Source organism: Pinus tabuliformis, chromosome 7 (assembly GCF_031772625.1).
Source record: "Pinus tabuliformis cultivar Carrire ecotype Pingquan chromosome 7, CPIR1, whole genome shotgun sequence".
Taxonomy (NCBI): Eukaryota; Viridiplantae; Streptophyta; class Pinopsida; order Pinales; family Pinaceae; genus Pinus; species Pinus tabuliformis.
Window position 1 is genome coordinate 51,959,604 of NC_142293.1, and position 20,966 is coordinate 51,980,569.

The window sequence follows — 20,966 nt, forward strand, 5'->3', positions numbered from 1 at the left end:
GAGTTAACAGCAGTCCTACTTGACTTGCTTGGCTGCCCTTGTGCTGATTGATTCGGTGGCCCTTGAACTCCGAGCTGATGGTGGAGAATATGAGGTAAGGGCCCATAAATGAAGGGGACACCTTCCTACAAATCCTCTAGCTTGTTCTCCCACGAATTTGGCTGCCAAGTGCTCATTAAGACCTTCAATTTTGTCTCCAAGTTGACCAAAAAGGCTACACAAAGCACCCATTAGACTTGTTGGCATAATGACTAACCAAATTCACTCTATTAACATAAATATAATCAAAAACATGCAATAAACTAATGAGGATGGTGGATTAAGTTGAATTAGGAGGTTGAATGAGCCCAAATAATTATCCATTTTTGGGGCTCATCATCACCCCCTACTGAAAGTGTTGCTCATCCTCTGAGCAACCAATCTATCTCCTCATCTTTGATGGCCCTGGTGGCCTCCCTGTCATGCCAAGATTCTGAAGTGATGTCCTCTTCTCTATCATGAAACCATGCTTCTTTGCTTCTTCCCACTACTTGCTCCTTTTCCTAAAGAATTCTCAGCTTTGGTATGATTGTGCAAGTATATTCAATCTGATGGCAGCAATGGTGGCGAAAGGAGATGAAACCAGTGGAGGATGGAAGAAAAGAGTGGTTGCATGTCTCCTCAACAGTCTTCAAGCTTCAAATCCCTCTCCATAATTGATTCTAGCCTACCCAAAGGCTTCTACAGGATGTTTCTGGTAAAAATACAGAACTTCCTGTAGAAAGTCCTGTAGCTGAGTTCTGGCTTCCTGTAGAAACAGACAGCACCACTGTATCCTGCTTGGCTGTGGGTGATTTTCCTTTCAGCTTGGTTGTGGCTACCTTAGAGGTGCCCTCACTGACGTGGACTTTTTCAGTCCTTTCCATTCTACTCTGTAGTCTTTTCTCCCTTGGTGTTAGTGTGGTTTTGTCCCCCTCTGTTTTGGCAGCTTGGTTTAATGCCAATGTTCCAATCACTGATGTTGTTGGATACATCTGCAGGGTTGTGCTTTTCTGGGCTTGTCACCAACTTGTCATCATTTGCCTTGCCCCATAGTACAATATACAGTCCTGCTATTACTAGAATTGCTCCCCAGCAGACTTCCCAGATAATATTTCACATGAAGGATTAGCTGTTCCAACACTGCAACAATTATGGTTGAAGTTGGATTGAACATTGCAGCAAAGACAGGTCCCTTCAGACGGATACAGTAAGTCTGTTCAAAGAAGGAAAATGCAAAGCATAATACTCCCTGCATATTATGGGCCAATATGATCAATGACGATGTTAAGAATTTCTGCACATTATTAAAACGAAGATGCGGTGCTCACAGAGTATATGATGCTGAGAAGCTGAATGTCCCACTTTAGCCTCCAAGCAGAGGCCTTTGGCTCAAAAATTAAAGCCACCACAGTGCACTGTAGAGTTCCTTGCAGCATCGTGAGAGCTGTTAATGAAATTTCTGCTGGATATTTCTTAACAACTGGAGCCTGAAAGGTAAGCCATCCAGACCAAAATAAACAGCCGGCAAACAGCATCGGTGCTCCAAGCAGCCATGTGTTATGAAGAACCCTATTGAGCCTAATGAGAACAGGGCCTTTGTAGAAGGTCATAATCATTGCACCACCCACACATATAATGGTTCCTACAACTTTGGCTTGGCCATATTTACTCCTGATATCAACTTTCTCCAGTCTAAAAGCTGTGGCCATCCCAAACGTGACAACAGGAACCAGGTTTGACGTTGTAGAAGAAAATGTAGCAAAGGTGTAATCTAGGCCAGCAAAGTAGAAATTCTGAAATAGAGTGGTCTTACCCAGCAAGTGCAAGCACAAAGATCTTCCAGAAGATGGCACAGGTCTTTGCAGGGCGTTGGTTTCTTTCAAGAAAAAAACAAAAGGAGAAATAACTACTGTAGCAACAGCCAGGGTGTAAGCTACGAAAACAAAATGACTCGTTCCTTCGTCCAGAGCAATTCTGGTAATGATATTCATGCCGGCCAGGCAGACTTGAACTGCAATCTCAGCTAAGAATGTTGCAAATGCAAATTAATCAGCGAATGGTGAGAGCATTTCAAGGATGAGTTCGATTGGCTGTTTATGGAGGCTTCCACTAATGGAGGGTGAGCTGGCTAAGTGTATGTTGGCCCCATGCAAACCATTGGTCCCCACTGTAGTGTAATTATGAACTGTAGTTCTCTGCCTGTATTCACTTTCATCAATTACGTTGGATTTTAAACAACCACCACTACCTGTTTTCAATTTTCTTCTTGAGATGGTTGAGCACACGTGTTGATTTCCCCCACCGAGCGCTGTTCGAACTGGACGAGGGTGGCCAGTTAGCTGGCCACCGATTTTTTTAATCCCAACCATCTCATTGCTCATGCTGTTTACGAGTTACGTTCATGCAAATAGAGGAACGAGTTTAGTCACGTACCTGCAAGTCATGTGTGAGATCCTTCATTTGCTGCATGCATTTGTTTTTGTGATTGCATGTGGCTTGGCTACTGATTTTTTGGTTGTTTTTTCTTGTGCAGGTGTCCTCTGGCCAGATCTAAGCTCCAGGCATTTGTTTCCACGTTCAAATCTGCACGTTCAAGCTGCTGCTGCTGAATTTTCACAAGATCAGAACTTGTTTTCGCCATTGCTCCCAAATGGTAAACCGGATCGATCTGAAACTTGCTGAGCACGTTCCTATCATCATTATGCTCTACCATAGCAAAATCGTGATCAATGGATGCACGGATTTCGAGAAAAAGGGAAAATGGCTGAATATTTCAGAGGTCGATTTCTCGGAAACCGTGCATCGGAATCGGCTGAAACTGCTTGGGTAGGTTACCATCACTCACATGCATATCCCCATGAAACAGGTTTTGAAACGGATGCACGGATATGGAGAAAATGCAAAAATGGCTGATGGTGATGGAGGCTGATTTCTTGGAAACCATGCACCGGAATTGCATGAAACTGCTCAGGCATGTTGTCATCAACCTTGTACAATTCCCCATAAAACGGTTTGTCAAATGGATGCATGGTTTTCAAGTTATGGCAAAAACAAATTTTGTTCTAGGTATTTTTGCTTCAAGGCCTTTTTCAAGTGCTTGCATGGAAGGAAAAACTGAGCTTGGGCTGTGATGCAGGTATGGAGATGATGGAGGAGGAGTTGGAAGATTGCATGAGGGCTTCTGAACCCTTGAGGAAGCTACCATGTTCGCCAAACCACTTTTTGAAATCCATGTCTAGTTTCCCATAATTTCTACAGGAAGTTCCTGTAGAAGCACAATGAGGTGGAAAAAATGATGGAGAAAGGCAAGGGATGGACACACGAGTGCTTGTAGGCCTAATCAACAGATTCCCACCATCAGATTCCATTTTAGACTTGAATTTGGTTCGTCCAAAGGTTCTACAGGATGTTTCCTGTAGAAATACAGAGCTTCCTGTAGAAGGCACAAGAAAAATTCCTTTAACCTTGATTTGAGTGCTCCTCCTGTCATGAAACGTCCTTCTTGCAACCTGCAATTAGCCAATGGAAATTACTTTTATTTTTCTTTTTCTTTTTCTCTCTTTTTTTTTGAAAAACAACTAGGGCACCTCATGGAGGTTTTCACCCTAATTGCTTGCCTTGGGCACCTCCAAGGGAGGTTTTCACCCAAAGATCTTATTGCCTTTTTATTTTCTCTTCTTTCCAACCCATTGACCGCCTCATGGAGGTTTTCAATCAATGAGCCAATCTAAGGCGCCTCCGAGGAGGTTTTCACCTTAGATTTTTATTCTCTTCTTATTTTCATTTTTTTTTTCTCTTTTTTTTTTTTTCTTTTTTTTCTCTACCCTACCCTACTTGAAAAACAAAATCATTCTCAAGTATAAGAATACTTCCAATGGAGCCATGTGCACATCGAGATTAGAGAAAAAATGATGTGAAGGCTCGAAATGCATGCTTGGACAACTATCCAGATCTCAGAGACCAAATGATCTGGCGTTGAAGGGATCAAACAAAGCTGAGGAAGAAAGTACCGCTGCAACTTAGTGACCTTTTGAAACCATATCTCAATATAGCTTTGATATCCTTGGTCCTTTTGCTGATCTGGATCATTCTTCATGTCACCTTCTATCATGACCTTCTAATCTTCCTCTTTTTGTTGTTCTTTCTCTTGAGTACATGGAGGATTTGATGATAACCATGAGGGAACTCTCTCGATCTCTGATTTAGATCTCTTCCCTTCATCAAGTGCAGCCCATGGTTCTTTGATCTCCTCTTTGGAACCTTCTTTTTCCTTTGGTCCTTCAATGTTGTCAATAGATTCTCTCTTTTGCAACACTCTTCCTGAGCTTTGGTGAACATCATTGAGCTCAAAAGGAGTCATTTGCACATGTTGTGCCTCAGCTTTGCAATTGGGTTGAGCTACTCCATTGTATGGATTTGGAAATGGTACGAGTAGTTGAGTGGAGGTGTGAAATTGAGATGGAGATGGATGGCATTATGGTTGGGTAGGCATTTGGGGTTGCCTTGGTGGAGGAGGAGGCGATGGTTGTGGATGAGCAGGTGGTGGAGGAAAATGAGTGGGATGAGAGTTGTACTGGGGCCTCCACTCCTGATAAGGTGCATTCCACTAAGGCTGTGGCGGAGCATAAGAGTGAAATGAATGAGCAACTAGTTGGGCATAATATGGATCTGGGAAGGAACAAGGAGGAGGTGTGAACCAAGAAGGATGAGCAGGGGGACCCCAAGAAGGCATGAAAGTGGCTTGATAGGGGTCATAATAGGTCTCGGATGTCCCTTGCAGTTCCTGCTGGTAAGATCTAGGTCCATGCGGCCTCCTTTGGTTCATATAATGGAGTGGTTCAGTGGCTCCTTTGGCTCTCTGATATGCAACTTTAAGTCCAGGCAAGGAAGGGCACTGATTTGTAGGATGGTATTCTTCACAGATGAAACACACTTCTAGGGAGTGCATTGGACATTCGTTCCTAGGATGCTTTCTAGTGCACCTAGGACAAAAGATGACCAAAGCGCTCTTGGCTCCCTCTTGCTTCCTTTGGATCTGTAAGGTATCCAGTTGCATGGCAAGAAACTGCCTCATATCACTCTTGAAATCTTCCATTTGAGTTGCAAACTCATTCTTGGACAAGGTATTGCTCCCAACATTTCTACTTGTAGCCATTTGCTCCAGAGGAATCTTTTCTTCTTCTTCTCCTCCCCTAGAGGTTCTTTAAAGATGCCTTGATGTCCACCTAGGGCTTCTTCTTAATCACAACCATCGAAGAAGAGAGAAGGTTGGCTGTGTGAAGCAGTGGGGGTGTTGTGCAAATATTTTTCTAAATTATCTCTACTCCTACAAGGCATGAAAGGAAATCTTTTTGGTTGTTTTTTCTTTTTTTCTGCTTGTACCTGCAAAAACTAAAATAGATTGAACTGCAACTAACTATCTTGCTGAAATGAAAATGCGGAATTGAAATGAAAGCAGGAAATGACTAATCTATTTTGCTCAAATGAAATTGCAGGAATGAAATGCTAGTCTACGCTTGCGGAATTGAAATGCTAATCTATGCTTGCAGAAATGAAATTGCGGAATTGAAATGCTAATCTATGGAAGCGGGAAATGTCTACTCTACTTTTGTGGAATTGAAATGAAATAAACTACTTAGTAGAAGGTTGAAGTGGAAAATAGAAGAAAAGCAACAATCACCAATACTCTGATGCTTCCCCGGTAACGGCGCCAAAAAGATGGTGGGCCCCAGTATTGTAGCAATAATGCTACAACTCCTGGAACTTCCTTCTTTAATTTTATCAACCCGGTAGTTCGTAACAAACTTGGAAGCGACGGTGCTGTATGCACAAATACTAGCTCTTGCCACAGCTGTCACTTGGTCAGCTGGCACAAGTCCGCTAGGGGCTCAAACCAACTTCTATGAGCTCTTAGAAGAAGCTTTTTAACTGATGGACGAAAGCTAACTCCAAGGAAGCTAATCTACTTGCGAAAAGAAACTGAAAGCCAAAAAGAAACACAAACCCTAGCAAACCCTAATTCTACCAGCTAGTCCTACTGTTGCAAAGGAGAGAATTCAAACTACGAAAAGAGATGCCATTACTTCTAGGAAGGTAAAATGCATGTGTCTAAGTTATCACTATCTGAAGAAAACATCTTTTTGTATTTTTGATTAAGTTATTAGAATTATCATGCATGTGTTTTTAACTGGCTTTTCACTGTGCAGGGATGGATTAAGGAGGAGGAATGCTTGGAAAAGGTTGGGATGGTACAGAGAGGGTCTAAGGGATCCCTAACATTCTTTCCGAGAGTTTCACAAAGTCCGGATGCTATGCAACTGAGGTTATGGACTTCTACAGGAAGTCTGCAGGGGTTTCTACAGGACGTTCTGTAATTCTTCTACAGGATGTTTCGTGATTGGGTTTTTGATTGATAGGTGAGTGGGAGAGAATGCATGAATGGGTAGGGAGGTAGGGTAGGGGCCTGGAATGACCCAATGACTGAGGGATGAGGTGATGAGAGGGTCTGGAAGTCTAGCTTGCATCAAAGAAGGTTTAGGCAATGGAAAGGCAAGAAGGTAGGGTTACGTGGCAAAAGAGCAGATGGGAGATGAGGAAACATACTTGGTGATGGAGGAGCTGATCTAGACGAGGCTCAGATGAACGAGGAGGTGATGACGGTGCCCTGCATAGTGTTTACCTGATCAAACCAACTACGTCTTGCATACAATCAAAATATTAGATGATCTATCTAACAGTTTAATGAGATCAGTGAACAACAACCTTATTCATGACAAGAATCACGTACCGCATGTGAACAAAACATTATCAAAGAGATATAAAAACATGACTAACTCCTACCAATCCATCCTAAACATAAAAATCTACTTCAACCATCAAAAGCAACCTAAGTAACAAAGCACGAATCAAATCTAAAGAGCAGACTTTATTTTAAGAATGCAGCGAACACACATAAAGATAAACAAGGGAGGTACTGGGCGCTTGAGATGGGCCCAACCCCAAGAGCTACAGCCTCCCAAGAGAGATTTAGAGCTGGTGCAAAGCTGGATTCATCTTTATTAATCAAGAATGAAGAGTTAAATCAAAACTGTCCACAAGGAGAGCTTGAGAATGAGCTGAAAGCAAAGCTAATCTATTGCCTACAAATCGAATTACAAAATGACTACAACAAGGCTATGAAATGACTAACTGCTAGCTACTATCTACTGGCTAACTAGCTAACATCCACGGGCTAACCAAAATGAGGCCCTAAGCCTTCTTATTTATACAAATTGATGACCCAACAGTCCTCCTAAACTTTAGGGACTCGGCTGCCCAAAACTTGGAGTTAACAGCAGTCCTACTTGACTTGCTTGGCTGCCCTTGTGCTGATTGATTCGGTGGCCCTTGAACTCCGAGCTGATGGTGGAGAATTCGAGGTAAGGGCCCATAAATGAAGGGGACACCTTCCTACAAATCTTCTAGCTTGTTCTCCCACGAATTTGGCTGCCAAGTGCTCATTAAGACCTTCAATTTTGTCTCCAAGTTGACCAAAAAGGCTACACAAAGCACCCATTAGACTTGTTGGCATAATGACTAACCAAATTCACTCTATTAACATAAATATAATAAAAAACATGCAATAAACTAATGAGGATGGTGGATTAAGTTGAATTAGGAGGTTGAATGAGCCCAAATAATTATCCATTTTTGGGGCTCATCACCCTCAATGACATTGGTCATAAAAAAATGGCCGCATCCTTGGTGGAAATGAACTTGGTTAAACAAAAAATGTATTGCCCTCAATGGAGATAAAATAGAATAGTAGCCTCAACTCATCCTTGGTGACAACAAAATAGAATAATGGCCTCCTCTTGTCCTCAGTGACAACAAAACAATGGCCTTGGCTTGTTCTCAGTGGCAATGACCTTTGTCACGCAAGAAATCAAAATAACATCCTTGACCTCATCTCAGTGGGAACAACCTTTATCACATAAATAAAAAAATAATGGCCTCATCCTCATCGTATGGCAACAACCTATGCCACAAAATAAAACAAAAACAATGGCCTTGTCCTCGTCCCACACACAAACCAAACTAGAACAATTGAACCATAATGGTCTGCTTTAATTTTGACAATAAAATGTTTGCCTAGATCTTAGATGATAATACATTGATCGAATTCTGAGCATGTATAATCATGAATCATGATTCCATATCTATAGAGATTGGACATGGAGGGGCTTACCAACTTTTGTAGAGAATTTAGATTTTTTTAATGTATTTAACAATGAAGCCAATGTACCATATAACAAAACCATATGACCTAGACCTTAGAACCTTTGGTAAACCTTTCAATGATGTCATCATGATGTCAATCATCCACATGGTAGCCTGAGAGGGGTGCCACATGTCACCCAAAATTAACCTCTTTGTAATTCCAAATATGTAATTTGACACTACCACATAAAAGGGCATGGTAATGCCATTTGTCACTTTTGTTAATGGCATCACGTTCCATATTACCTCCAATAAGATAAGGCCATGTGTTGTATTTTAATGTGAGGTTTAAGCTTCATCCTACTTCTCTTTAATCTAGTCATTGATATGTTAGGAGCACCAGTCATTGCTCCTGAATGTGCACATCGTTTAACAGTGCTAAATAATGTGTTACTTCCCATGATTGTGGTTGTTGACCTGCTATGTCAGTAGTGGATCTATTCCAAATTTTCATGATCTTTACGAGTTTAATACTTTGGGTTTGGACCTATAATTTGGCCTTTTTATTTTTCCCCAAACTAATACTAGTTTTCAACAAGCCATAACTTCACATTTGAGAGGAGTGCTTTTATCCGAATATATAGTTGGAAATGTATTGATCAGTACTACAAAACCATACCATTTGTAAGAGTATTTGAAGACATTAGCTTCAATAAAATCTCAAATAAATTCAAGTACCCATATCCTTATGTAATGGTACATTGTGAAGGATCAAGTTGTTATACTGCATCATGAAGTGACTTGCTACTCTTGTGATCATCAAGGATTTTCCAGCTACTTCTATCCACACATCCTCTTTGACATCAATGACACCTTATTGTCTTTAATGAAAACACTATGTGAAACAAATGGCCTCCATATTGGAAATATATATCTTTGGCTCTACTCAACCTATCACATACTCGATGTACACCAAATATTTAGTGCACAAACTCATACCTCTTTAGACTTGCTAGCAACTAGTGCTTCTTTAATGTGTCCAACACCTACATCAGATGTGATATCGGCTCCTCCCAGGTAGCATTGTATACTAGTATATCATTGAAATAAGAAATAATGAATGAATCTATAAAAGGTCATAATATATCATTCATTTACCTCATAATGAAGATGAAGCATTGCATAGGCCGAATGGCATGGCTAACCACTCATACAAACCTTACCTGGTTTTGAAGGTAATATTCTAGGGATATTCTTCTCTAGATTGAGCCTAGTGATATATAGAAGTTAAGTCTAACTTGGTGAAGTATTTTGTTTGCTGTAATTGATCCAATAAATCATCAATTCTCGCCAAGGGGTGCCTATTCTTGAGTGTGATTTTATTCAATTCCCTTTAATCTACACATTTACCAAGTCCCATCCTTCTTTGGAAAAATGATGATGCATGACCCACATGATGATGTACTCAATCTTATGACACCCTTTTCCAGTATCTATTACAACTATTTATTCAACTCAATTGATTTTATTTCAAGCTACTTGTACAAGCCAATGTTTGGAAATGGGTAGTCTAACAATATTTGGATCTCATTCTCCACATCCATCTTGGTGGTAGCCCTTTAGGCTTCTGCAACACATCCATATATTCCCTATATAAACTCTTCAATATTTTTTTAATTCTTTTTTCTTATTACACCCCTACATTGATGCATTTTCTTATACTATCTCTTCTACAGACTAATTTTATCTTCAAAATAGAAAGACATGCTTCCTACTAGAATTCATTAGTACAAACAATCCTTCTTGCTCCTGAAGGTTTCTTTCTCCTGAAGACTACTTAGATTTACCTCCTTCTACACTAAAATATAGACAATATTCTCATCTATGTTTTAGTTTCTCTCAACTTGGTTGATTAGATCGATGGCTATGAGATTCTTCTTCTTATTATCTTTATTTTTGTTCTTTAGGATAAGTTCTGAATGTAACTACTAGTACTTCTCCTCCGTTTGACCATCAATGTTATAGTGGTTGCAACAGTTGTTGGGGTCTCTGTATTGGTGTGTTGTAGTTGTTGTCTTCTTATATTTCACCTTTTCTACTTCTTCTTCCCCTCCTTAGAAGCATCTAAGTGTTCCTTCTACTTCGATCCACTTTATTTCAATTTTTTCAAGCCTATGTTCTCTAGGTATTGCACCTACATTAGCATAATCCACTAATCTAGGCTTGAAGAACATTACTTTCTTTGACAAATGGCTATGGAGAACCCATAGATACTTTAGGATTACATCCAAGTTATTAGGGGATATACCCAACGTTATGGCCATCTTTCCAAATTATGTGGTGTACTCATGTACATTCTACCCCTACTTTTGCCTAAAGTAGTTCCAACATATCCCATGGTCCTCTACATGCCCAAGAGAGTAAAATTGTAACTTTATGAGAATTTTAAAATCCTCCAAATTTGTCATGGGAGGATCTCCCTCCAACCTCAAAGTCTTCATGCGGATTTTGCACTAGGTCAATGCATGGCCCTCTAACTTTAGTCATGCAAATGGAATATTCTATTCTTCCTCGATGATGAAAAATGAAATAAGCTTATAATTGCTTTAGTTGATTATTTAGATATAGAGCATCATTATCATCTTGATATGAATCGATATTAAGATTTTATTCCATTTTGAATAGGTTATATGAATGGTTCATGAAACTCAAACTAGGTTGATCTTTTTTAGGTCATTTTGTCACCTTGTTCTCTATTACTTCTTTATCTCCTAATCTTCCCTCTTATTAAGCCTCTATGTTAGAACCCCTATCTTCTTTGAAGAGCCAAATATTATTAGTCAAGTCAGCCATGAGGATATTTACATTATTTTCTATATCTGCAATTTGTGAGTTCATCCACAAGAACCTCTCCTCTGCAAGATCATGATGATTATTGACAAATTCATTGGACATTACTATAGTTTTATGACTATTTATGGCACATGCATGTAGATTATAATTTTGCATAAAAGAGAGAACAACAAAATAAAAACTCACAAATCACGATTGACACAATATATAACATAGGAAACCCTTTCGGGACAAAGCCTAGCTAGAAGGTGAGGTTTCTCTTCTCTCTTTCTCTTAATAGAAAATGTTTGTGACTATAAAGGGGTAAGTCCTATGGCCCATGGGCTACTATGATGAAACAATCCTCTCTATTTTCTCTCTCCCTATATCTCTTAGCTACTTTGTTTTCATATGGAACAAAATTCTCTACAAAAGAATGGGACCCCTTTTCCTCCTGGTGGACTAGTTATAACACACACTGATATCCTACTAGTATTTACATTTGACTCCTTCAACTCTTAAATAGAGTTACATCATGGCTAGAATATTTTTCATCATGATTACATAGCTATCCATTTTTCCAAGGGTAATGGAGGCTAACATGTCATTCTCTCGAATTATGGTGGTCAAAACAAGAAGGTCAACATTTGAGTGGAATAACTTTTGCAGACAAACTCCAAATGAGGTGATTCTTACATCGCTGGAAAAGTATATATGTGTAGAATAGGAAAATGTAGGTGCTACACTAAAGTGGAAAACTTTCATCCCCACAAAAATTCCATTTGATGCATAAAAGTCTTTTGGAAGGTTTTATACCCCAATTTTCCAAGCGAGGTCTTGCTAGTAAAAATGGTCACATGAGATGATTCCTCCACATTTTCCACTTTTAAAGAATTGATATGGATGAAAACAAATATAATGATCCAATTTGGACCAGATTAGAAGGTGAAGAGAAGGCCGTTGTGATTTTCATGGCCTTAGCATAGGTCCTATCCATGCAGCAAAAGGTGGAAAAGATTATAAACGAATAGAAACATATTTTCACAACACCTATAATGGTGTCTCTACACTATCAGGTCAAATATTTATTCAACTTGATACATCATTCTTCTTTACTTAATGACCCAATATATAGACAATCTCTTTGAATAACGAAGAAATAAAATGCTAAATTCGTGTGCTCATCCAAAGGGGCCATCTTTGACTGAGCTCCTCACCCTATTGGGTCCCACTTGCATTGGTGAAGAAGAAGGATGGGACAAGGTTACTTTGTATTTATTATAGATCCCCAAAAAAATCATAGTAAAAAATTGATACTTCATCCATTAGATTGATGGTCTTCTCAATCAACTTAATCGTGTTAAGTTATTTAGAAAGATTGATTTGAATTTATGCTATACCACCAAGTTCCAATTGAACAAACAATTAAAATATTTTGTGGTCATACATATGGATAACATCTTCATCTTCAACATACCTAGGAAGAACATTTGCAACACTTTCAATAGGTCTTGGGCATGTTGCAACAATTTAATTATATCCAAATCTATAGAAATGCTCATTTAGCTTACAAAGAACCTACTAATTGGGATACATCGTGGATGAACATGGGGTGCATGTGGAATAATCCAATATACAAGTCATATATGATTGATAAAACTCAATGAATATAATATATCCCCAATGATTCCTAGTGTAATACTTTTTGATCATATGCAACTAAGAATCTAGTTGCAAAAAGAAACAACCTAAGAAATTGGAAGTTTCAAATAAAAGATAAAGAAAAGGGGACGAGAGATAAATTTGTAGACCAAAGAGATTAACTAAAATTATATCATATTGCTTTTCATGAGTAAATATGTATAAAGCTCTCAAAGAAAAATGAATTATGCACTAGCTTGTGGTTCCTTGAATATTCACATGTAAAACCAAAAAATAAACCACCCATTAGTGTCAATTAATTGTATAAAAAATGGAGTTAGCTAGCCATAAATATATTAGGTATCTATAAATAGAGTCATCAATGCACAAGAGATAACTCATGCATGTACAAATGGAGTGACATCCAACTCATGCATACATGATTGGGTCATTGAACTCCAAAAATAGAACTAAACTAAAGGAGAAGTGTGCACTACCATGCCACAATTTTTTGTCATATTTTATGGTATAACCTCTAAAAATAGACCACCTACTGAAAATAGACATTTTATAATCAATAATGGTTCTAAACCATAGGAAATTGTGCATGTACTCCAATAACCCCCTTGAAGCACAATTGGAGTGTGAATAATTAATAGGTCTCAACAATATGTAGCCATGTATAGAAAAAATGATGATAAATATATTAATTATAGAGGGAAAACCCAGTGGGAACCCCCCTCTCCCCTTAAAATATAATGCTAAAAATATTAATTTCTATGTGGCTATGTCCTTCATGCCCATGTATTACTTGAGGATTAAATAAAAACCAAAGTATGACCTCTTCTTGATCTTTTGGTAGCTTATCTCCAAGATTTTTATTGACATTGTGTAGTATTTAATATTGAAGATCATGTTTTTGAACACCTTGTGCCATTAGGTTGATATTTGTTTACATGCATCAACTTTTAAGATGAAATCGCCGATTGCAATAGCTACACTTTGTTCTCTCCTTCTTTGGTTGCTTTCTTTGGAGTTAAAAGACACCCCATTCATTTGTTTCTATCTCCCTTTGCTTGATCAAATATCAAATGGCCTGTTTTCATTATCTCTAGCTAGTTTCATTGTAGTGCATCTTGTTTTCCAACCAAACCCTTCAAAATGGTCCATACATAATTAAGTGTGTGTCATAGAAGCTATATTATCCCCAAATTTTAAACATATTCTAATATTTGGAGTCCCCCTTGTTTTTGTTTTCAAGTGATAAACATCCTTGTTTCTCTGTGAGTCAACAAAGTGAAAATAGTTACACCTGCACAATTTTTAAAAATAGCTTAGTGCATTGCACTTCGTCAGCACAAAAAAAATTCATCTTCTTAGTGTGGTTTAGTTCATATTATTAGAATGGTGAAACACTTATACTTAGAAGCTAGGATAATACTGAAGCGGGGGGGGGGGTGAATCAATATTGTAGGAATTTCAAAAACTTTCTTTCACTTGTAATTATACTAGGACACCAATAAAATTTTCTATCAATTAATTCATATATGCATGACAAGGTATAATACATGTATCACAATTAGAATACATAAATTCTTTGAATATTTGAATACTACTTGTTGTTACAAAGTTCTCTAGCTACAACGAGTGGGAACAAACTACATCCTAATCTATCAGCTACTACTGAAAGGAGATATAACCCCTGAGTTAATTAGATTCTAATGAAAGGAGCTTCAAGCACTAATCATTTACCATCGACTACTGGAAGGAGCCAGAAACCTTGAATTACAAGCTACAATTCGTAGGACCTCAATTATTCATCTTTCATACAAATTTCAAACTCAAATCATGAAGCCATTCCTACTACAAGATAAATTAATTTGTTTCTCAAACACTCATAGAAAACACCATTACCAACACCTTCAAGAATATTTCACCACTAAACACACCAAAAACATTAATTATTTTCAACGTCACACTTTCTCACACAATTTCTCAGTTGCACAACCCCTTCTCATCAGATTATGCTTATAAAGATTTTGGAGTTATATTTTTGGAATTAAAGTTTTTTTTATCTTCCACTTTTTTTATTGCATGAATACTTTATTTTTGCCTTTTTCTTGCTTCTACAAAGTCATCAATCTACTCTCCAATTCTTTAAATTCCCCTTACCTATTTTTGCTTGAAAATTTGAGCTTAATGCTCAATTTCGCTAGTCTAGAATTTTTCAAAATTCAACTAGTATTTTCTATTTTAGTGAATCTCCAAATTTAGTGTTTCTACTAAATCTGCCTCCAAGCAAATCGATGCTTCCATCGGAGCTGCCAACTAATTCACACCTTTATTTTTAGACCTTAGTGTTGGCAATGTATTTGGCATAAAGGACAATTTTCAAATTTGTCGACTCATTTCATGCAAGTATGGTGTATAGCACCAAAATTATATGCAATTGACCAATCCACTTTGGGCCCTCTTTAAGTTATAGCCCTGAGGGCTTAACTCATAATTATTGACCCTCTCATAGTTAATGCACTAAGCCATTTATAATTTTGCACAATGCTTTTTATATTTCAATTATCCCAAAGGCCCTCGATCACAATACACAAATAAACAACAAAAAAACATGTATGATCACACTCTCCATTACATGATCGAACGTCACTTATCGATAATATTTCCATCTCCCAAACTCATTATCCTACCAATTTTCTTTTGTGTGCCTTTGTTTTCCCTCTAGGATTTTCGTTCTCAGATGGTATGTTTCATGTGGCCACCCTACACCTTACTTGTGCTCATTTCATTGGTCCTGTGCTACCCAACTGTATAGCCACCATGTCCCATAATGTTGTTAGCCCAACTGATGAGCCCCAAAAATGGATAATTATTTGGGCTCATTCAACCTCCTAATTCGACTTAATACACCATTCTCATTAGTTTATTGCATGTTTTTGATTATATTTATGCTAATAGAGTGAATTGGGTTAGTCATTATGCCAACAAGTCTAATGTGTGCTTTGTGTATCCTTTTTGGTCAATTTGGAGACAAAATTGAAGGTCTTAATGAGCACTTGGTAGCCAAATTCGTGGGAGAACAAGGGAGAGGATTTTTAGGAAGGTGTCCCCTTCATTTATGGGCCCTTACCTCAAATTCTCCACCATCAGCTTGGAGTTCAAGGGCCACCAAATCAATTAGCACAACGGCAGCCAAGCAAGTCAAGTAGGACTGTTGTTAACTACAAGTTTTGGGCAGCTGAGTCCCTAAAGTTTAAGAGGACTGTTGGGGTCCTCAATTTGTATAAATAAGAAGGCTTAGGGCCTCATTTTGGTTAGCTAGTGGGTAGTCATTTTGTAGCTAGTAGTTAGCCAATAGTTAGTCATTTTGTAGTTCGATTTTTAGGCAATAGATTAGCTTTGCTTTCAGCTCATTTTCAAGTTTCCCTTGTGGACAGTTTTGATGTAACTCTTCTTTTCTTGCTCAATAAAGATGAATCCAACTTTGTACCAGCTCTAAATATCTCTTAGGAGGCTGTAGCTCTTGGGGTTGGGCCCATCTCAAGCGCCCAATACCTCCTTTGTTTACTTTCAAGTGTTTTTGCTGCATTCTTAGAATAAAATCTGCTATTTAGATCTAAATCTTGTTTTGTTATTTAGTTTGTTTTTTTATGAGTAAAATAGCTTTTCATGCTCAGATTTAGTTGATAGGTTGTTAACAGAAAAAGCTTCAAGAAAAGGGCCAACAAACATCTGTGGTTTCACCTCTCCCTCAGTGGGATCAGAAGCTGTGACTAGGATGACTTTGCTGCCCACAAAAACACTGACTTTGCTTTGCCATGCAATCATTAGTGTTTGGTTTTCATTTGCAGAAGTTGGTTACATGTTCAGATCTTTGAATGCTTCATTGCATAGTTAATATACATGGTTTCCTTGCAAATAAAGCTGTTGTCCATTCTTGTTACTGTTAGCTAGATCATATTAAGGTAGCATAACTAGATCTTTATTTTCTTGCATGCCTTTGTTGGTTCAGTTGGAAACACAAATTGTAGAGCACCTGTACCACTTCTCTGTCTACCCAGACTCCCTCAAACCCATATTCTCCATCTCCTAACTTGGTTTCTTGCCTCATGTTGCCATACTGCCCTCATAACCCTACCTTTTGTGCAGTATTACTTCAGTCTTCTTGGAACAAGTCCAGCCATCTACACCTTCTCCTCAACTCTATCCATCAGTCCTTGGGTCATTTCAGGCCCCTACACTGCCTCCCTACCCATTCATGCACCTTACCTCACTCACCCATCCTCCAAAATCCAGTTTTTAAACATCCTGTAGAAATTTCTGAACATCCTGTAGAAATGCCTGAAACATCCTATAGAACCCCTGCAGACATCCTGTAGAAGCTCACGAATGAGGTTTCTTGATAGCCAAACTCTGTGAAACTCTCTGGAAGGGTGTTAGGGACTCATTAGACCCTCTCTGAACCTTCCCAACCTTTGTCAAGCATTTCTCCTCCTTGATCCACCCTTGCACAGTAAAAAGCTAGTTAAAAGCACATGCATGATAATTCTAATAACTTATTCAAAAATACAAGAAGATGTTTTCTTCAAATAGAGGTAGTCTGGACACATGTATTTTACCTTCATAGAAGTAATGGAAACTCTTCCAATAGTTTGCCTTCTCTCCTTTGCGTCAGTAGGACTAGCTGGTAGAATTAGGGTTTGCTAGGGTTTGCGTTTCTTTTTGGCTTTCAGTTTCTTTTTGAAATTAGATTAGCTTCCTTCGAGTTAGCTTTCATCCATCAATTAAAAAGCTTCTTCTAAGAGCTCATAGAAGTTGGCTTAAGCTCCTAGTGGACTTGTGCCAGCTGACCAAGTGACAACTGCGGCAAGAGCTAGTACTTGTGCATACAACACCGTCGCTTCCAAGTTTGTTACGAACTACCGGGTTGATAAAATTAAAGAAGGGAGTTCCAGGAGTTGCAACATTATTGCTGCAATACTGGGGCCCACCATCTTTTTGGCGGCGTTGCTGGGGAAGCGTCAGAGTATTGGTGATTGCTGCTTTTCTTCTATTTTCCACTACAATCTTCTGCTAAGTAGTTTATTTCATTTCCATTATGCAATTTCATTTCTGCAAAAGTAGATTAGCATTTCTCACTTTCATAGATTAGCATTTCAATTCCGCAATTTCATTTCTGTAAGTGTAGATTAGCATTTCAATTTCGCAAGCGTAGACTAGCATGTCATTCCTGCAATTTCATTTGAGCAAAATAGATTAGCCCTTTCCTTCTTTCATTTCAATTCCGCATTTTCATTTTAGCAAGATAGTTAGTTGCAGTTCAATCTATTTCAGTTTTGCAGGTAGAAGTAGAAAAAAGCAAAAATCAACCAAAAAGATTTCATTTCATGCCTTGTAGGAGTAGAGATAAGTTAGAAAAATGATTGCACAATACCCCCACTGCTTCGCACAGCCAACGTTCTCTCTTCTTTGATGGTTGTGATTAGAGAACCCTTAGGTGGACAGCAAGACATATTTGAAGAGCCTCAAGGGAAGAAAAAGAAGAAACCATTCCTCTGGAGCAAATGGCTACAAGCAGAAATGTTGGGAGTAGTCCCTTGTCCAAAGACGAATTTGAAGATCAGATAGAAGATTTCAAGAGTGATATGAGGCAGTTTCTTGCCAGGCAATTGGATACCCTGTGGATCCAAAAGAAGCAAGAGGAAGGCAAGAGGGCTTTGGCCATTTTGCACTAGAAAGCATCCTAGGAACGAATGTCCATTGTACTCCATAGAAGTATGTTTTGTCTGCGAAGAATACCATCCTACAGATCAGCGCCCTTCTTTACCCAGAATCAAAGCTGCATATCAGAGAGCCAAAGGAGCCACTGAATCACTCTATTATATGAACCAAAGGAGGCTGCATGGACCTAGATCTTACCAGCAGGAACTGCAAGGGACACCCGAGACCTATTATGACCCCTATCAAGCCACGTTCATGCCTTCTTGGGGTCCCCCTGCTCATCCTTCCTGGTTCACACCTCCTCCTTGTTCCTTCACAGATCCATATTATGCCCAACCAGTTGCTCATTCGTTTCACTCTTATGCTCAGCCACAACCTCAATGGAATGCACCTCATCAAGGGTGGAGGCCCCAACACAACACTCCTCCCGATTCTTTTCCTCCACCACCTGCTCGTCCACAACCATCGCCTCCTGCTCCACCAAGGCAACCCCAAATGCCTGCCCAATCACAATGCCATCTACATCCATCTCAAATATACACCCCCACTCAGCTACCCATACCACCATTTCCAAACCCGCACATTGGAATAGCTCAACCTAATTGCAAAGCTGAGGCACAACATGTCTGAACAACTCCTATTGAGCTCAATGATCTTCACCATAGCTCAGGAAGAGTATTGCAAAAAAGAGACTATATTGCAAGCATTGAAGGACCACATCCAGCAGAAGAAGATTTAATAGAAAAGATCAGAGAACCATGGGCTGCACTTGATGAAGAGAAGGCATCAAAATCAGAGATCGAGAGAGTTCCCTCATGGTTACCGTCAAATCTTCCATGTATTCAAGAGAAAGATCAACAAAAAGAGGAAGATGAGGAAGTCATATTAGAAAGTGACATGAAACATGACCCAGATCAGCAAAAGGACCAAGGATATCAAAGCTATATTGAGATATGGTTCCAGACAGTCACTAAGTTGCAACAGTACTCTCTTCCTCGGCTATGTTTGATCCCTTCAAAGTCAGATCATTTTGTCTCTGAAATCTGGATCGCTGTCAAAGCATGCATTTCGAGCCTTCACATCATCTTGTCTCTAATCTCGATGTGCACATGGCTCCATTGGAAGTATTCTTATACTTGAAAATGATTTTGTTTTTCAAGTAGGGTAGGGTAGAAAAAAGAAAAATGAAAAAATGAAAATAAGAAGAAAAATAAAAATCTAAGGTGAAAACCTCCTCGGAGGTGCCTTAGATTGGCTCATTGATTGAAAACCTCCATGAGGCGGTCAATGGGTTGGGAAAAAAGAGAAAAGAGAATAAGATCTCTGGGTGAAAACCTCCCTTGGAGGCGCCCAAGGCAGGCAATTAGGGTGAAAACCTCCATGAGGCGCCCTAGTTGTTTTTCAAAAAAAAGAAAAAAAGAAAAAGAAAAAGAAAAATAAATCTAATTTCCATTGAATAATTTCAGGTTGCAGCAATGACATTGCAGGTCAGGAGGATCACTCAAAACAAAGACAAAGGAGTTTTTGTGCCTTCTAGAGGAAGTTCTATATTTCTACAGGAAACATCCTGTAGAACCTTCAAGCGAGCCAGATTCGATTTTGGGAGGGGATCTAAAGCTTGGAATCTATTGGTTATGCCTGCAAGCATCCATGTTCCCATTCCTCACCCTTTTCCATCATCTTTTCCACCTCATTGTGCTTCTTTTATGAAAACTGTGCCTTCTACAGGAAGTTCTGTGTTTTCTACAGGAAACATACTGTAGAACCTTTGGACGAACCAAATTCAATTTTAAAAGGGAATCTGATGGTGGGAATCTGTTGGTTAGGCCTGCAAGCACCTTTGTGTCCATCCCTCGGCTTGCTCCATCATTTTTCCACCTCATTGTGCTTCTCATTGTGCTTCTACATGAAGTTCCTGTAGAAATTGTAGGAAGCTAGAAATGGATTTCAAAAAGGTGGTTTGGCGAACATGGTAGCTTCCTCAAGGATTCAGAAGTCCTCCTGCAATCTTCAAACTCCTTCTCCATCATCTCCATACCTTCATCACAGCCCAAGTTCATTTTTCATACCATGCAACAAAATTGCAAAATGCCTTGAAGCAAAAAATACCTAGAATAGAATTTGTTTTTGCCTTAACTTGAAAACCATGCATCCATTTGAAAAACCGTTTTACAGAGAATCATACAGGGGTAATGGCAACATGCTTGAGCAGTTTCAGCCAATTCCGGTGCACGGTTTCCAAGAAATTAGCCTCCATCTCCTTCAGCCATTTTTGCATTTTCTCCATATCCATGAATCTGTTTCAAAACATGTTTCATGGGGAGATGCACATGGGTGGTGGCAGCCTACCCAAGCAGTTTCAGCCAATTCCGATGCACGGTTTCCGAGAAATTGATCTCTTAAATCTTCAGCCATTTTCCATTTTTCTCAAAATCTGTGCATCCATTGATCGCGATTTTGCTATGGGAGATGCATAATGATGATAGGGACATGCTCAGCAAGTTTCAGATCAATCCGGTTCACCGTTTGGAAGCAATGGC

At 39.0% G+C, this 20,966-nt stretch overlaps 1 pseudogene; it reads right to left on the minus strand.

Annotated features, from left to right (window-relative positions):
• LOC149245170 (WAT1-related protein At2g39510-like) overlaps positions 1-20,966 on the minus strand; it is a 136,059-nt pseudogene that overhangs the window by 84,265 nt on the left and 30,828 nt on the right.